The sequence below is a fragment of the Hydra viridissima genome, unplaced genomic scaffold, assembly GCF_058129835.1.
Source record: "Hydra viridissima isolate aposymbiotic clone 2 unplaced genomic scaffold, HvirCarnegie_v1 scaffold_13, whole genome shotgun sequence".
Taxonomy (NCBI): Eukaryota; Metazoa; Cnidaria; class Hydrozoa; order Anthoathecata; family Hydridae; genus Hydra; species Hydra viridissima.
The window spans coordinates 10,437,314-10,455,917 of NW_028324312.1; the positions used below are offsets into that span (position 1 = coordinate 10,437,314).

The 18,604-nt window shown below is 30.2% G+C and overlaps 2 pseudogenes; one reads left to right on the forward strand and one right to left on the reverse strand.

Annotated features, from left to right (window-relative positions):
* The window catches only part of LOC149880442 (uncharacterized), a 71,992-nt pseudogene that overhangs the window by 25,396 nt on the left and 27,992 nt on the right, over positions 1 to 18,604 (forward strand).
* LOC149880445 (uncharacterized) lies at positions 6,694 to 9,580 on the reverse strand (annotated as a pseudogene).

Below are 18,604 nucleotides of genomic sequence, written 5' to 3' on the forward strand. Positions count from 1 at the left end.
ATAAATCTTTTGCAAAAAGTTCTGATAATGTTATACTACAATTTTTTTTCTATGTAAACTGCACTGAACCTCAAGAAAAGACGTTAGCGTTTGCTGCAGATATTTTATGACATTTTTATTTCTAAATATTTCTGTGTTATTAATGACAAAAAAACTTACATGAAGGTTGATCATTATAAATTTCTGTTTTACACCTTACACTTATCACCTTACATGTGTGAGTTCACAATTACTGGTTATATCACCCCTCTCCATTAAAAACATTTGAGATGAAGTCCTCTCCTAAAGAAAACCTTTAGAGACATGAAAGTGCATACCTTGGGCATTACAAAAATGAAATTTTTAAAATCAAGATTTTGCTTCCGCAGAAGAGAAATGCATTTAAAAATCATTGTTTAAAGGAAAACTATGCAGTGCTAGATTTATCATATGGGGCAGAAGAAGGAGAGAAAGCTGAAGACATTTTTAAAAAATAATTCAAAGGAACCAGAAAACTTAGCCATATAAGAGTTTTTTAGTTGCAGGGTTTATGGCATTGAAAGTGTAAAAAATATTTATTTTACGATAGCCCACCTCAGATATTGGTTTCAAGTGCACAATTGTTTTTTTTTTTGGTAGTTTGCGCGTAAAAGCCGTAATTTAAAATTTCAGAAACTAAAATCACTTAAAAAATTATGTCATTTGCAAGATTGAAAAACTGTTGACCTGTTCTTTAAAATGCCTGACCATGTAATGTCACATGAGGGCAACAGGAGAAGTGTTTGTTTTCTGCGCATGAAAAAGGCCACTTGCTAATTGACTGATTTTCAAAAAGTAAGAGGAAATAAAATTTTAGAAGTCAACTTGAACTTTGATGGCTCTAGAGTCCCTTAGGACTCTGTGATGCATTTAGTAAGTCAATAGAGAGGTGTGCTAATGGCGAAAAAACAACTCTTTCACAGCTTTATGACTTTTATGAGTTATGTCAATTTCTCCAACAGTCTTGACAAGGGCATCTAGTATTTGTGAGTGTCTGATTTGCAAAGTCGCCAGAATCAAAGGAAATCAAGCTCACCCACTTTTTCAAAACTCAACCGGGACAACTTCTCCACTTCTCCAGAAGCTACAAATTTTGCCAGGTATTAGCTTTTATATTCTAAAAGTTTTGAAACACCATATAATGAATTAGAAAGCAATGCTAATTGCAAGTTTAAATTTAAAGCGTACAATATGCAATTATACTTGTATTTAATTATTATAATTATAACACTTGTCTTTTAAATACTTGAGTGAAAAAACTAGTAAGCACCTTGAGCAAAGTCTCACCTCGCAGGGTTGTCGAAGAGAACTTTAAAACAAAATTTAACATTCTTGGCCAGCAACTATCTGAAGACACAATTAGCATTATGGACATGTATGAAATTGATGAAGACAAATAATTTTTCAAAAAATGATTTTATAAAACTTAGTTAAGAATTCTTCCACTATACTTCTTGCTAAGAAGCTCATGAAAACAGTCTCCGAATCAGTACATTTTCAAACTTTAAATAGTTATTTGTAATCAGTGTTAGATTAAAATTCTGAGGTGAAACTGCTATACTTGCCAGTGTTTTACTTCTATGATGATGACTAAGGCGACTAGTGTGTCTAGAAAATTAACTTTTGATACCAAAACTGCATATATTTTCACATTATTTGATCTCTTTTATTTATTCATGTTGTTTAATTAACTGTAGACTTTAACCAAAAAACTTCATTATCTAACTACCTGCTTAAGTAAGTTAAACTTAATACATTTTAAAAATTTTACATTATACATTTTACTTACTCTTCCAAAGATGCCAAAAATACCGTAAGCAATAACTCGTAGCAAAAGTTTAGTGGCTCTTAAAAATTTTCGCAAATTTTAAAATTCTTTTACTATGTTTCGGGACCCGAATGGTGATAAAGCCAAAAACCGAACGGGTTCGGTATTCGGTTTAAAAAAAAGTTCAATACCCTAACGGGTTCCCCATAATTTCTCGTTTTCGGTTCTTAAGCTGTCGGTGCACGATAACCCGTTCGATCATTGCTTCGAGTTATCGGGGTATCGGGTATTTAACGGGCTTATACCCAAACGGGTCCGGGACCCGAAAAATGTTTTGAAATTACCCGTTCGGCGGCCGAACAGGATTCGATGACATTTCCGAATTTAAACTGTTACTGTATTCTCCTCTTGCTTTTTTAGTTTCTAAAGTTTTAGCAAGTACACATTTTGAATAGGGGTGGTAATCGATTAACGATTAATCGATTAAAAAAAGTTAATCTTTAATCGATTAATTTCCAAACGATTAATCGAATAATTTTAAAAATCGTTTTACGCGTTTTTAATTTTAAAGCCGTTATAAAAATCAAAAAAATTTGGCGTTTTTTGACAACAAACTTTTATCTCGTACCGCTGTGAAATGTAAACAAATAATATACAGTATAATCTCCATTGTTCGAAAACCTCCGTAACGCGATTAAATGTTAAGTCACCGTGAAATGTGATTAAGAAGAGTTGACATTCTATAATTCAAAAATCTCTCTAATTCGAACTTTCCCCCGGAAAAATCGAATCAGAGAGATTGTACTGTATTTTTAGTGCGGTAGTACAAATAGGCTGGACGCCATTTAAGATGTTTAAAAAAGTTCGTTCTGTAGTTCGGAAGCATTTTTTATCAGAAAATAAAGACAATATTCAAGTGCAAATATTGTTCAGTTAAACTTAAATTCCATTTATCAACTTCAAGTTTCTTGTATCATTTAGAGCACAAACATAAAATTTTGCCAACCCAAGTTGTTTCAAAAAAGTCAAAAACTATCCAGCCAAGTTCTGCTGCTACAAAGCTGAAGGGTATCAGTTCGTTTAATAGCTGTAGACCGTATCTCTTGCAATTTTGGCCAATAGTAAAGATATTAAAAATGGCTGGAAAGCTCAAGGACTTAAAATCCTTGATGATCGACATTCTATAAAGGCATTTGTTATGAACTATGCAAACTCAATGAAATTAAAAATTAATCACGAGCTTCAGCAAAAAAAATTAAACGGAGAAAGATTTTCAATTTCTCTTGGTGAGTAGACTTCAGGTTGAACTAGAAGATACTTGTGTCTTATTGTATATTGTTCAGAAAATAATCACTTTGTTCTTGGAATGATTAGAATAAATGGTTTATTGCCTTCAGAAAGAGCAGTTATTAATGTTAATGACAAAGTGAAATGATTCAAATCGAATTTGATCATTGTTTTCTTCTGATGTGTCAATGATGGTGCTTCAGTTATGAAGAAAATGGGACAAGAAATGGTGGTTATTCACCAACTTTGCCATTCCCATGGGATTCATCTTGCATTTTGTGATATTCTTTATAAGAAAAAAAATCAGCAATGGAAACAACTCAAGAAGAACTAATAAATAATGAGGATGATGAAAATGAAGAAGCTGAATCTGATCCTGATGATGATGATAATGATGATGATGATGATGATGATGATGATGATGATGATGATGATGATGATGATGATGACGATGATGATGATGATCGTGATCATGAAGAATGCTGAAATGAAGAAAATAATAGTTTTGCTGATGAGGGAACCCAGTTTAATGAGGACTATGTTATTCTTATATTAAAGGTTTGTAAAACAGTAAAGATGTTTAGAAAATCGCCACCTTAAAATGATATTCTTCAAAACATTTGTAAAGCTGATTTAGGAAAAGAGATTAAGCTTGTTCTGGATATTTAAACAAAATGGAATTCTCTAATCAGCATGTTAAAACTATTCTTAGAAATAAAAAGTGTTATTGGAAAAGCTCTTGTGGATATATTCAGAACTGATTTGATTTTAAAGGAAGAAGAAACAAAATAGGTCTTTGATATTCTTAAGGCACTTCACAATGCAGAGCTAAAAGTTATAGCGTTGGGAAATAGAGACTGTAATCTGATAAAATCTGAAAAAAATTATTTTGTTTTTACTTCAAAATCCTAAAGAGCGAAATACTAATATAGGTCAAAATTTATTTTTTGTTGTTTTTTAAAGAATTTTTGAAAGAAGAAATTGTTATACTGTTGGTTTACTTTGCTATATAGATAATCCAGGTGACTAATAGTCAGATTCAGAATCACCAGGTAATCTTTTAAAGTATCCAAAAATGATATTGCTAAAACAGCAAGAGAAATAAATGTACGCTTAATTTTACATGAGGATAACCAAAGGAAAAGTGAATTAGAAGTAGCATTTGAGTTTAAATCCACTTCTAATATGGAACCAATGAGAAAAAAAACTAAAGCTGAAGAACTAGCAGAAATTCTATTACCTACAACTTCATCAATAGGGAGAGCTAAAGGACTAACTTGTAATTCATCCCCTTAAGAAGTTTTGATTTGTATTAAACGTGAAATGGCAGTACTAGAAAGCACTGGAAAAAGGCCATGCTCTTTAGAAAAGATTTACAACTCCATGCTAAGCCTTCCCCCATCTTCTATAGAAGCAGAAAGAAGTTTTAGTGCTGCTGAAATGGTGATAATATTAATAACTTATGTTTTTTAAGATCATATCTGAAGAAAAAAGAGAAATAAAACCTTTATGAGTGGCAGTGTACTTTTTGTAACTCGTAAAAACTCATTTTTAAATAAATTCATTTTTAAGATAAAAGTCCCCAGATCTTGGATTAAAAAAGAATAAGCTGGCAAAGATTTCTATTAGTCAAACCGAAACTACCCAGTCGGCACATTTAGTTTCACTTTCGGAATTAAAACCTTATAGACACATATTTATATCCTTCACAATCCAGCCGTAAACCAAGAACAGGCAGATTTCAGGGGAATTTGTTTTGGAGTTTGACACGTTTTTTATAAAGTTCCAAACACGTGTTTATTGAGGTTTTATATGCGTGTCTCGTAAGGTTTCAAGCACATATTAAATGAGGTTACAGTATAGAACTTAAATCTTGATCAAACACGTGTACGAGATGGTTTAAGCTTAACCAAAAATATGTAGATTTTGAGTGAGTCTTCCTAATTCTGTCACGTGTAAGTATGTATGTATGTATGTATGTATGTATGTATGTATGTATGTATGTATGTATGTATGTATGTATGTATGTATGTATGTATGTATGTATGTATGTATGTATGTATGTATGTATGTATGTATGTATGTATGTATGTATGTATGTATGTATGTATGTATGTATGTATGTATGTATGTATGTATGTATGAATGTATGTATATATATGTATATATATATATATATATATATATATATATATATATATATATATATATATATATATATATATATATATATATGTATATATACGATAAAGTGGTACAAGTAAAGCACTGTTAACGAGTTGTTTGCAAATTATAATTTAGTTCCTTAAGTTGGTCTGGTTAACTTTTCAAGTTTGAATAAATTTAAAAGGATATAAAAATGAAAAAGATAAATTTTAAAATAAATAAATAGCGATTTGTTAATTTGTATTTGATATATTTTATTTAGTATTATTGTGGTACTATTCCGATATAAAATAATGCTATTTTATTATATACAGTATTTTTTTGTCATTTTGCTTTCATATTTCGATAAAAAGTATATTTTATAAGTTTTTTTTTTTTTAACTAATAGCTTTTTCAAAAATGTTTTTTAAATTTAAAAAATTTTTTGTTTTTATTATTTTCAAAGCATATTCAAAGTATTTTCAAAATATTTAAATTTTTCAGAGAGGAATTTGCACAGCAAACATTTTAAAAAAAGTAATGAGATTGCAAAATTAAACAAAATGTTAGAAACAGTTTTAAAAAAAAACGATGTTTGAAAAGAGGTTTTATTAATGCAATAAATTTACAAATAGCCCTAATAGTTACTTTTTGATGATCAGAGAAGATTGATAGTTAAGAGATTAAGTGTCTTGATAAGGAGCTTCGTCAAATTTTTCATGGCCAAGATTTCAGTTTTTTTTGCGGAGTAGGTTTTTTTCTGCGGAGGGTAGCATAACATCCTGCTGTATATTTAAATAAATTTCTTTGTTCATATTTTCTTTGATCCAAAAAAGGGGACTTACTCCAAAATATGAAAAGCAACCCCATGTTTTAATATTTCCACCATCATGTTTGACCGTTTTCAGGGTATATCTAGGATCATATTCTTTTCTTTTTGATCTTCTGACATATTTTTTCAGAGCATCTGACCCAAACAAGTTAATTTTGGTATCATCTGACCAAAGAATATTTCGCCATTTTGAAGATGGCTAGCCCACTTGTTTCCTAGCAAAATCTTTTCTGTTTTTAATATTATCTGGTGATAAAAATGGGCACTTCTTAGGTACTTTGGCTTTAACATATTGTTGAGTAAGCCTTTTTCTAACTGTCGAATAAGGTGTCCCAAAAAAAAAAAAAAAAGCTCTCTACTGATTCCCATTCTATGTGACCTAAATAAGTACTAAAAAAAATTTGATGGTTTTATTTTGACAGGAAGTGCTCGATGTAAAACTTGAGTTTTACTGTTTTAATGTTAAGCTAGCTTAACATTAATAGAAAACACATTTTAGAAAATTAAAACAAAACAATTAGATGCGTATAAATCATTTCCAATTGTTTTCTACTATTTAACTTGATAGATTATATTTATAAATATAAAAAATAAAAACAAAAAAAATACATGAAAACTAATATTTATTAGCAAATTTAAGATTTTATTGCGGTGAAACATTTCTCAAAAAATACAACTTTTTGAACAGTTCCCAAGCTCGTTTTTAGTCATAGTCTTAGTCAAGTTTTTTCTAGACTTTTTAACTACAAAAAGTACATTTTGAAGGTGATCTTCATCTCTAGTAGCTGAAAGAAAATCTTTAATGAGCTTAATGTTTCTTTCTGCACCATCATTTACAACAGATATGTTTTTGATCCATGCAATAAAATCTAGCAACTGAGGATGGTTAAAAACATCTATAGTATTAAGACTATTATTAAGCTATTCTTTTATACTTGCTCTTGATATTTTAAAATGTTTGAAGAGAAGGTAGCTTTGCTCGGAAATCAACTCAGGTAGCTCTGTGGTCTCTCCAATTTGTACATTTGATGGTTTACAACGCTGAAATTCATTTGGCTCTTCAAACTCAATCAGAGCTAACAGCATTCTTAGCTTTGTTTCAGAAGGAACTCCTTTATCCCCAAAGGACAAAACACAGAGTTGCGGACTTAAGTACCACGTATGGTGTCCCATGCTGAGAAGCAAAGCATTTCCAATATTCTTACTAACTTTTCTCACTGCATAGGCTGTCTGGATAGCTTTCAAATCATTGTAGGGAGCCAGAAATCCTAAAAAACTTTTTAAAAACCATGGAACATAGCAAACTGCAATGAACAAACTTGCATCCTTCAACTGCAGCACTTCTTTTTCTGTCAAGATATTACTGATAACTTTAGTCATATAAAGAGTCAGGATGTAGATCGCATCTGCTAAAAACCTTGCCTCATGGCAGGCGCCAGGTTGATGGAACTTAAAATCTTGTACTTCCACTCCAAGGAAGAAGGAGGCAAGCTTACAAACTATACCATAATCATTCCTTGAAAACACTATATCAGTAGTTGCATTAGTCAAAAATGTCTTAGCTTCCTCTGCAACAGTGCGAAGAACAGAGCCAATCTTCAGATCATCTCTTTGCCAGTCCAATTTACATAAATTTTTCACTTCATTCACTTTCTCACAGATTTCAGGCCACTTGTTCTTTAGCTTGACATAAAGAGCTCTTCTTGGACCTTTAGTTTTCTCACCAGTAAGGGCAGCCATATAGTGAGATACATGTACTTCATACATGTGTCACCTACACATTATCCACAAAATTGGTAATTTCAAAATATCTGTAACAATTTGGACTGCTCCATTTACTCCGCCTGTATTGCTTGCAGTTGTATGACAGCATATACCAATGATCTGCTCTGTACATCCGTAATATTCTAAAAGATTGTGCACTTGCTCTGCTTGGTCAACTCCCTTTGAAGAGGGACATTAAACAACACCTAAAAGATGGTCTTCCATGGTATCGTCATCCGGGGAACTCACTGAAACTGCAAGTCGCTCAATTTTTTGGATAATGTTAAGCCCAGTGGTAATTTGTTCCTACAGTTTGGTATCAAAATGAAGAATAAGCCGTCGGCCTTTAAGATGATTAGATATTGAAATCCACTCCGAGTCTCCTTCAAGTTCTACATATTTGAACTTTTTTCTATGAAGTGTGCTTCTTGAAAGCGGTATATCATTAATTTCTATACCTCCAGCTTTAAATACTTCACTTAAAATTGCCAGATGAGGTCATACACCAACATTGAACCTTGTTGCTGGAACACCAGTACATTCAATGAGCTTTTCAACATTCACTGCTAGATTTATCGTATCTCCAGAATTTTACCTAGGTATCATTTTATAATATTTTTCTACCTATTTATAATTATATACTTTTCACTAAAACAGCTTTAGCTTGTAAAAATTACAACTATGTTATTAAAATAATACTATACCTGCGTTTCCGACCGTTACCCAGGAAATCATCTTCCTCGCTGATTTTACAGTCCTCGTTTGACTTTTCTTCCTCACTGCTGAATTGAATCTCTTCTGTCATGGAGTCATGTGACAACAAAACATCATTGATATCTTTTAAGTTTTTCTGTCTCTCTAATTCTTTCTCTCTCAACTTATCTAGCTTGTTCTTTCTCCTGTTTGCATCCAGTACTCTTCTACTGTAGTCTTCATCGACTTTTGTTTCCATATATCCTTTCCTATGTAACTTCTGGTCTTCATAAAAACTAAGAAATATTTAAATCTATTAAGCCATATATAAATAAATTAATAATTGTTCTAGTTTTTCTTGGAAGATGACCAAACCATGTAAAGAGTTAAACGTAAATATTTTAAAGGAAATAATATGCTATTACTTAAGTTACTTTTAATTGGAAAAAAAATCTCACTACTAAAAAAAGTGTTATTTAATGAACTTACTTTATATCTTCCAGCTTGGCATCATCTGTTCCCAATCTATCAGCAAGAATATCTTTTTTAAATTTCTCAGTCGAGATGTCAAAAAGCTGATAGGGTTCTGTGAGAAAATCTTTCTCTAACTTTGATTGCTTATCAAGACTGCTGTTCCAGTTTAGAGAAGACAATTTAATCAGTTTCTTGTATTTTAAATTAAGTTTAATGATTTTAGTCTTTATCCACAAACCACAAATTTCTTGTTTTGACCCACAAATCACAAATTTGTTGCCAAACCCAGCATTATCCCAAATTTTTTTAATCCTAGATACCAAGCAAGAACTATCAGGATCTGTACAAACACCATTTTCACAAACAAGATCCTTGGATTTCGATTTCAATTTGCAACCAACATTAGTAGAAGTGGGTTTGTATTTTACTTGTGACTCGCGAAGGATAAATTGATAGTATCTAAGAATATCACCATTAGATGGAAGCTGTCTCTGAGGTAACTCCCTCAGTGGGTACTTCAATAGGTAAATATACCTCAACCTTTTTCCGTTTTATCTTATTCTGTCCTATCATCTTCTTTTTTTAGCTGTTCTACCCATTTTTATATGAATTTCGAAATAATCAGTTTTTTAACTAAATTTATACTAAATGTTACACTTGCATCAAAAATCTATGAAGTCGTTATTCCCTATCGTATAATATTTTATCTAAGTTTACCGTTACGGCTTTTATAACCATTTACACGAGAATTTATTCGTGCACAAATTAGAATTCCTTCGTGCACAAATAATTCCATTTCGAAATTTTTTCCTTCAAAAAAAATATCTAAATGGAGTTATTTGTGAACCAATCCATGGGTAATTATACCAACTAACAATATTGTCCAGAGGGAAAAATATCAATCTCTAACAATGTTCATAGGGAATGATCCTATTCTTTAAAAATATTCTATGGGAATTATTTGTGTACTAATTATTACATCATATTAAAACATATTGAAATACTAGATAGCGCTGTTTTTTAGTAAATACACATAAGTGTACAAAACCGTAAAACTCAGAATTTACATCTATCACTTCTAGTCATTAAAAAATTAAAAAAAAGATTTTGGTAGCTATTTAGGACCTATAGAATGGGGATCAGTTGAGAGCACATTGAAATTTTAAAAAAAGTGTGTTTTTGGGACACCCTACTGTCGAAGCATCAATTTGCAGGCCAAGAATAGTTATTATTTCTATTGACATTGCAAAAGGATTTCTTTCGGAATAAAGAGCAATATTTTTGTCATCTCTTTTAGATGTTTTCCGCTTTTGACCACGTGTTTCGGGGGTATTTTTTTAAAAATTGAATTGCATAACAAATTAATTGAACAGTCCATTAAACTTGAAATTTCTTTCAAAGCTTTACTCCGGTTCCGTAAAATTTTGATTAAATTTCTTTTATCTTCCGAACAATTTACGTTAAGTCCCATTTTTCATTTATTTTTTATCCTATTTTCGTTTATTTCTTCTAAAAAAATGAATACTTTCATTTTAATTCAACAAATTTCACAGTAACTGTTAACAAAACTCATCTTTTAACTAAATAAATTAAAATATTATTGTAAACAATTTAATTTTAAATACACATTACTTATTATTTTGCACACCTTAAATTAAAATGTTCATAAAAAATCAAATAAATACACGCACAAACTTCTTTATACATCACCAGCAAACAACACAATATACATAAGAAAGTAAGATTAAAAATATATTTGGGATTCCCGCGTTTATGTCAAGTATATTCATAAATATGATGTAATAAACGCATTATCCTTATTATTACCTATTATTTTGCACACCACTTTATATAAAAATTTTCAATTTCTTTTTCAAAGGCTGAAGCTTCTGCCAGGTCTGCAACAATACGATAGCTAATCCCTTTTTTAACTTATCTGCAGGAAGTTGTAATCTTCATTATCGCTATCTGCTTAAAAATTTATTTTTTTGTCAAGTCAAGTTTGATCAAATTCAGAATTGTTGATTTGCTTTTTATAAGCTATTTAATAAATTTGTTGCAAAACTCCTTTTATTAGTCTTCGATAAAAGGGTGGAACTTATTTGAAACAGCAACAAACTTGTCATTGCCACCATAAAAAGCTTATACGTTTGGTCCAAAAGCCTTTTATTACAAAGACAAGAAAGAGATAATGAATAATTGCAATTGATGGCATCTTTCAAAGATTGTGCCAGATACCTCTTTCAAAACCTTGTGAATGGCGACAAATTTTTCAGCAGAAGAATCTTTGAGACTACTGAAAAAGATATCAGGCTAGGGAAAAATTCTTAAAAAAGGCAATATCTTCTTCACTTCTTCATATGTAATAACTTCAGCAAGCTTGTTTGGATTACATCCTGGAGAGCTCAATATTGATTTCAAAGGCTTTCGCAATGAAATCAGGATAGAGTAACACTTGAAATCTATCAAGTGTTAAAGGGAGTAATAAATTTCCTGTAATTACTTTCTTGTTGACCTTCATTCTCAATCAGCCACTGGATTTCTTTTCTGATTCTTTTTTTACTCTGTTGTGACTATGGGATTCTAGAGGAATGTGCTGAGCATCTTTTGATGTCTTCAGAAACGTTTTGTACTTCACTAATCATCCTGCAACAAAAAAATGAATTAATTCTTTTGAAATATACAAAATAACACCAAGAGAAAAAAAATATTGAATGGGTGGTTACTTATAATTTTGAAGATTGTAAGATGGTTTTAATAGAAGGTTAACATAGTTTTAGATGCGAAGCTCATGTCAAATACTGAATAATGATTAATTCTCATAACTCTGCTGCTTACATTTTAAATTAACAAAATTTCAAAAATTATTTTTGAAGACATTAATTACAATAAATGTCATGGTTTTAAGATTGACCCTTATTTGTCTTTACCCATTTTCAACTTGCAATTTTCACTTTGCAAACTTCGAAATTTATTGATTACGATTGAAGGTTGCTAATACCAGCATGTGGCTGCAACAAGAGGCTCACCTTAATTGCTCCCAGCCATTTTACCCTCAACACCTAGATCCTCATCATCAGTACAATTCTCAATTGGCTGCTTCAAGTCTGCATTCTTTCCTTCAAATACTATCAACTTTCTCAAAACATTCCTAAATGGGACCTTAGTTTTTTGGTGTTTTAACTTTCTCTGTGAAATATGGTTATACATTGAATGTGTAATCAGGAGAAGGACAAGATGTTGTTTACTTTAAAAACAAAGTAATTGTATTTATAGAAAAAATAGGAAGTTTAAGGGAAAAAAATAAATTCTCTAAAGCTATTCGGCTTTTCTCGGAAAATAAAGCATAATAACAATATTTCTTGATGAGAAGCCAACCCATAAAGCGATGTTTTTCAATATAAAACCAAGGCCTCGGGAAGGGGAAATTTTGCTTAGTTTGATGCAAAAAGGGTAGTTACTTTTAAACAAAAAATGCTTTACATAACATAGATCAAATTATTAAATAAATTTACATTTCAAAATAAATCATTTTAAGAAATGACAAAATATTACTTGAAAAAAAGTCCTTACATAAAGTTAATTTAAAACATGCGCATTTTTTACCTGTAAAAGTATTTTATTTTTACAAGAAAAAGTGATTAACCTAAAAGAGTGGATTACCATTTGTAAATTACTTTTAAAAGTAACCCATGTGAAAGTAATTTACCTTTAGAAGTAAATTCAAATTTCAGATTGCATAGAAAAGCAATTGGCTTTTTAAATGTAAAAGTAAATTATTTTTAAATGTAATCTTACTTATATATGAGACTTTAAAAAAGTCATATTTACTTTACAAAGTAAAAGAATACTGCATTGTAATATGAAATTACTTTTATATGTAAAAGTATAAAAAACTAACGTATGCAACTTTTATAAAAGTAATTTGAAAAAAAATTAGTTACCATTACAAGTAAAAAGAAATTTTTACCTTTTAAATAATATACTTTACTTAATTAGTAAGTAACAAGTAAGTTATTTTGTTTTCTTTTGTTATTTAAATAGCAAAGTAATTATGTGTTGTTTTAATATACTCAAAGAAAAGTGGAGCATTTCGAAAAACTGCCTGCTTCTGGGTAATTCTGGATTATACTCTCAGGAATAACCCTGGTTTTATGCGGGCCATTTTTGTGGATGATATTTGTGATTGGAGGCAAGTTAAATCAAAATGTTGGGTAGTTTCCCGTTCATGCTATTCCTTGACTACGTCACTTTTCCGTCGAAGCGCGGTTATTCGAAATTTTCCTTTATATTGTGCTTTTTGATCAAATATTGTTTTTTTATGCCAATATAACGCATCAGCGTTGATAATCCCTTCCGGCGGCAAAGTACTTTGTATGCAAGAAAATTTAATGGTTGACTCTAGAGATTTCCACTTGCCAATTAGCATCGGCAGCAAAACGGGATGCAGACACTTTCGCTTCTTGCAGTCAGAAAAATTCAACGTTTATTTTTACGTTCTTAAGCAAGTTGAAGATTAATTAGTGCAAAATACATTTTTCAAAAAAGTAAATTTTTATGCGGGGAATAAAAATCTCATATTGGTAGTAAATATTTATTACGGGAGTTTTACTGGTGAACAAAATTTTTCAGTGAGATTTTTATCGAGGTCGTAAAAGTATCATACAGCATTGTAATTTGAACAAGTAAAAAAATCTCCTTAGTATATTGTTTAACTAAAGCAATTCTGCTGCAAAAGATAAAAGCTTTTTAGGAAAAGTATTATCCAATTTTTGAGAAAGCTTTAGCTATTGGAAAAAAATCAATTAAAGTTGTTAATCAGCTCTGATGTCCGTAAACATAATTCATAATTCCTTCAACCCATCATCAAACATGTTTAGGGTGGGACATAGGCCCTTAACAAAGTTTGGAGAAAAACATTTATCAAGTATAAATTTTTTTATTAAAATAGTTTCCGTTCGGGGCATGGGAGGCCGGTAGACTTTCTAGCAAAGGTTTATGCACCCAATTTCATTTCATTTTGGTAATCATGGTTATTAAAAACAACCACGTTGCACTGTTAGCAACAACCAAACGGAATATTAATTTGAAATTTAGAAAATGATTGTAAAATCCCGAGCAATATACTCGAGCTCAATGAAAAGTCCAACAAACAAAGAACAAGTCAGTTTTTAAAACAAAGTACAACTAAAATTTTGACTCTTTTAAAGCAAATTAAAAACCAAATAAGATTGAATTTTGTTTAAGAATGTAAACAATGTACAATTATATAACAAAGTAAATCATTGTGTCAATTGTGTTTGAAAAAGGGGTTAACTTTTTATAACTCTTCTTTAAAATCAAATTGTTTTTGAAATGTCTTAAACTGATGAGCTTTCTTGTTTGAAACTTTCTTTCCAGTTTCGTACAAAAATTTTGATTTAAACTGATGAGCTTTCTTTATTTCAGTTACATAACTTAGAAAGTTAAACAACTAAAGCATATAACATTAATTATATATTTTTGCTTATCATTATAAAAAAAGATTAAAAAAAAAAATTGGATTATAAGTAAAAAATTTTATTTTTACTTATTTTTTTCACTCTTAAGGAAAATGATAAAACATATGGAGAGGTGTTTGTCTTCCTTATGATGAAGACAAGAGCCTCTCCACATGTTTGATCGAAGGAAATGCTCCATGCAATGTTAATTTGGTTTGCAGCATTTTGTTTTTCTTTGCTTTATATATGACTTCCCAAGCATATATATAATCGTAATTACTGTGTTTAAATTGTAATGGGCTATGTTTAAATCAGATTTGCTCTTGTTTTTTTTTTACTGGGTAACTATGTCGTCCTCATGCTGATTTGGTCTTCGTTATGCTTTTTTTCTTCATTATCCTTTGTCGATATTCCAAAATTTATAAACCACTTGTAAAGTCGAAACAGTTTAAAATTTTATTCCTCACTTTCGATGCTAAAAAAAACCCCTCAGATTTACAGTTCACAAGCTCAGCTTATCACGTTTTATTGAAGGTTATATTAGTATTAAATATTGGTATGATTTTCAGTCAGAGCATTACAATCAAATCCCAGAAATACACAAACCTATAAATGAGTTAACATAAATTATTAATATCAAGGAATTTTTAATAGGGGTTTGAGTTAAGGTTATTTTCAGTCTAACTTAACTTAGTCGACTAACTTATTAGTCTTACTAAATTTAGTCAACTAACTTTTTAATGAAACTAAATTTAGTCGACTAACTATTTAGTCTAACTAATATTAGCCACTAACTTTTTAGTCTAACTAAAAAAACTTAGTCTAACTATTAGTCTGAAAGAGAGAAAGAAACACTGCTGCCTTTAATACAACAATGGATTTTACCCGGAAGTTGAGTATTCTCTGATGGTTGGACAACTTATGCAATATTCTACAAATTTCGAATGGTATTTTTATACATGATTTCATTGTTCTCTAAAGAAAGTTTGTCAACCCCTTTGACCCATCTGTGTTCACCAAACATATTAAGAACACGTGGATGCGAGCGAAGAGGAAGTTGCGTCGTTTACACGGGACCAGTTGACCACTTTTTCAGACTTACATAGCTGAGTTTCTATACGGACAGAAAGTTAGCAAAAATAAGTATGCCGAAATGCTAAACTCTATATCACATATTTATCGGTCGCTTTTAGAATTCTTATGGTAAACTTCATTCTAAACGTTTAGTTTCATTTTTTTAAAAAAAGAAAATAGCTTTCAAGAAATATTCTAAATAAAGATTAAAATAAATAAATAATGATTAAAATGATAAAGTAGAATAGTATTTACATTATTTAAGTTTATCGCTTTTTAAAAAATCGCATTTTAAGTAACGTATAAACTTTATTTAACAGAAAATTTTTTAAAATAAGTTTTACTTCATTCGACAAATTTTTTTTTTTTTCTTCTTTTATTAATTTCGAAAATTTGTGCCTATGTCAGCATTGGAGAATGTCGGGGTCCCGACAGGAACCGAACGAGACTAGACATGAAGAGGTTCGGACACCGATAAAAGCTAAAAATAACTTTATTAGATTCCGATTACCCCAACGGATATTACACGATAAAGCCAATATATTCCGGTTGTTGAAATTTTTCATAACCGAGAGGATTAATAATTTTCGGGTACCAATAATTTAAATTTTGAATTTAAATTATTGTTATCCGAAAATTATTAATCCTATCAGTTCCCAAACCCAATTTCCCGTACAACTTGGTTCTATTGCAGAACTAAAATTATCTCTCAAAAATCCTCATAAAATACCTCTTCTTCATGTTTACAAATTTCAGAGTTAAAAATTATGAAAAGTATCAAATCAGTAAAAACTATGAAAAGTATCAAATCAGAAACTCTCCGTAACAGAATTATAATTTTAAAATTGAAGACTGTTTATGTATATATATATATATATATATATATATATATATATATATATATATATATATATATATATATATATATATATATATATATATATATATATATACAGTGGCGAGCAAAATAATAGGTGTAAATAATAAATTTCACTTAAATTGACATTTTACAGTATATTTTATAAAGTGACATCTAGGAACTGATTGCTACACAAACTATGCTTATTTTATTATAACAGAGAGCAGTATATTTCCAATTTCTTACAAATTTATGAGGGGAATACCCTATTTATATATTTAGCCTACAAATTTGGTGGAGCAAAATAATAGGTGTGTGTTTATTTTAACCTGTTTGCTGTAGGATTAAAAACATTTTATTATTTTTGTTTGTTGTTGATATAAAGGTAAGGTCAATATTTATGCAACTTATATTAAATAATAACATATCATATTTGTATTGAATTAGAATTAGATATAAAATGGGACGAGGAAAACATTGTACAGCGATAGAAAGAAAACTTATTAGAAACTTAAGAAAACAAGGAAAAACTTACAAGGAAATTTAAGTTACGATGGGATGTTCTCAAAATAAAGTTACAAATGCCTTAAAACCAGAAAAATCACGTGAGAATAGAGGAAGACCATGCAAAACGTGTCAGCGTACGGATGATCACATTACAATTATTTCAAAAAAAGACTCATTCAAGCCAGCAACAAAAATTTTAAATGAAATTAATGAAAATATTAGTGTTTGGACAGTTAGGAGAAGGCTTTTAGAAAGTAAGTTGCCAGCTCGAACTCCGAGGAAAGTACCATTACCTGGTAGAAAGAACATAATGAAAAGAAAAATTTTTGCAAAAAATCATATTGGTTGGCGGGGACCAGATATGACCAAAAAATGGCGTAATATTTTGTGGAGTGATGAAACTAAGATTAATTTATTTAATTCTGATGGAAAACAGTATGTAAGAAGACCATCAAAGCAAGAACTTTCACCTCGCTTCACTGCGAAAACAGTGAAACACGGCGGAGGAAATATAATGGTGTGGGGTTGCTTTTCCTGGTACGGTGTGGGGCCACTTTTTTGGATCAAAGATATTATGACCCAATATACATACGTAGACATACTAAATAATGTCATGTTGCCATTTGCCGAAGAAATTATGCCGATGGTTTGGCATTTCCAACAGAACTGCGACCCAAAACATACATCCAAAGCTGCGAAAGAGTGGTTTACGACCAATAATGTAAAAGTTTTAGAATGGCCACCTCAGTCACCGGATCTAAATCCTATTGAAAATTTTTGGAGGAAGTTAAAACTTAAAATTTCTGGACAAAATTCAAAAATTAGAAATGAAATGTGGATGATGCTCCAGGAGGCTTGGTACAGCATTACTGTAGAAGTTTGAAGAAAACTAGTGGATTCAATGCCGTCAAGATGCAAGGAAGTATTAAAAAATAAAGGGTATGCAACAAAATATTAATAATTTGCAACCCTATTGACTTCCATCTTCATTTTTTATTTTACACCTATTATTTTGCTCGGTGTGGAATTTATTTTTTTTAAATTAAAGTATATTATATACATTTAATAACTTAATTTTTATTAATTTCTGTTTATTTATGTATAAAATAAAAGTTCTAATAAAAATTGAAATTTTTATTTTATTTGTTTCAAAGATATTCTCGTATTTGTTAATTTTTTAGTTCCCTCCTATTATTTTGCCCGCCACTGTATATATATATACATATATAAAAGCAACAAGAAAGATTAAATACCATTAATTAAGTAATAGACTTACAGCATTCGTCTAAAAAGAGATTATTAAACTTGAAATTGTTACAAATATTATATCAATAACAACAAACAACGCTGAAGGTGTTAAAAAGGCGATGGGCATGCGTTTGCCAAAATTTAAATCTTGTTTTAAATCATAGATTAAAATTGTGGGTTAAACAATCACTAAACTTATGAGATGGCGCATCAGATATCGATGAGGATTTTATTTATTAAAAAAACTTTTTTAAAAGCAATATCAAGTTTAATGAAAATATGCCATCAGACGAACTGTTTGACATGGCCGATGTAAACAGTCAAGTGGAAAAGGCGTGTACTTATGACGCGAAAAACATGAGCTCGAATGTTGATAAAAGTAGCGATGAAGAAGAAGCATCAATAGATGATATTGTTAATAGGTTATTTAACTTTTCATCCATCATTTTATTTTG